The sequence below is a fragment of the Poecilia reticulata genome, unplaced genomic scaffold, assembly GCF_000633615.1.
Source record: "Poecilia reticulata strain Guanapo unplaced genomic scaffold, Guppy_female_1.0+MT scaffold_265, whole genome shotgun sequence".
NCBI lineage: Eukaryota > Metazoa > Chordata > Actinopteri > Cyprinodontiformes > Poeciliidae > Poecilia > Poecilia reticulata.
The window spans coordinates 99,389-101,051 of record NW_007615047.1 but is presented as its reverse complement, the minus strand read 5'-3'; positions in this window follow the sequence as shown (position 1 = coordinate 101,051).

The window sequence follows — 1,663 nt, the reverse complement described above, 5'->3', positions numbered from 1 at the left end:
GATAAATACTTTAAAAATGAACTAAATAATATTCACTTTGTAATAAAAGTTAAAGATCAAAAGATAGAAAAAATATTTTAAATAATAACTTTATTTTATGGTGAATAAATCTGACCAACAGTTTCTTCATGAAGAAACACAGCAGAGATTCAGTCAGTGACCGGTGCCGGTTCTGTGGGCCCAGTTGGACCCAGGATCATCTGGACTCAACTTCCCAGAATTCCCTGCAGCGGCTGCTAGCGGCCGTCCCTGTTAGGTTGATTCTGAAAGAAAGAGTTGGACGTTACAGTCGTGAAGCTGCTGACCCGCAGTGACAGGCGGCTGCATCCGCGGCGCATTGAGCCGCGTTAACACAGATCCTTCCTGCTCCTGATGAAACCAGGAAGTTTTCACACCCTGCAGGAAGTATTCACACCCTGCAGGAAGTATTCACACCCTGCTTCTCCTTTTCTATTACATCTGCTTTTATTTTTCATTGTAATAAATGCACATTATGGACATTGAAAAGAATTAATCCTACTCAAATACACTCACTAGGATGAGTATATTTTTATTATAACCTGATTTATGTTATCTTTGCAATATTTTAATCTTTTAAAATATATACATTAATACTTTTGGATTTTGCTGTGTGAACCTCAGTTATGCTGAATTTCCACAGCAGAATAAATATTTATATTCAGTAAATTAAAATACATCCTGATGAGACTCATTTTGTCAGATTTACCTTTTTAAAACTGACTTTAATTATCAAAATGTTTTTCATTGATGTAGAAACAAAGACAGTGAAACCAATACGTTGGCTATTAAAGTCCATTTATTTCAGGAATTTTATTACAAAGTAAAACATTGTGATAAAATTTCTGAACTAAAATGACTTTTCACAAATATTTGAATTTAAAGGTAATAAAGCTCTAAAATTAACTTGAGACATTTGAGGCAAAAACAGGTTTAATTTTCATAAAAAAGCTCATCCAGATGATTTTTCAGACCAAATCTAAAAATCAGCGTTTTGTAGGTCACGCGTGTCGTAAATCAACATTTCCGGAGCGACTTCCTGACTCACCTTGAGCGGGTTTTCCCGCCGCCAGGAAGAGGAAATGAAACCAGGCAGAGATGTGGAGTACAACTCACAAAATAAAAGTCCGGTTTATTGTCAAACAACAAACTTCGCACATACATCAAAACAGGCCGTCGTAAAACAAAATGTCGCTGACAAAGAAAAAAAAAAGAACAAAAGGAAACAGAGGCTCTTCTCTTTGGCCTGACCCTCCCATACAAACAAACTAGTTATGGTACAGCTAAAGTACATACATTAAATTTACTGGAATGCTCTGAGTTCAGCGGCGTTAACAGGTTCAGCTTTTATTCTTTTTTTTAGCTTTTTTTTTTTACAGGTTTTCTAGTATCTGAGATATTGTAACATGGTCAACCAAGTAAAATCTTTTCGTTACAGAAGCACCGATTTGGTCTGCCGAGAGAGAAGCTGCCCCCCCCTCTCCTAACAATATGTACAAAAATATAAAATGTAAATAAAAATACAAACAAATTCTCCGTTGGGGTTGTTGTTGCTGAAGAGAAGCCGGATTTCTGCGTCGGGCGAGGCGAGGCGGCGGGTCCTCTGGAAAATTTGTCTTGCAGCCTGGAGGTCAGAGGTCAGGGA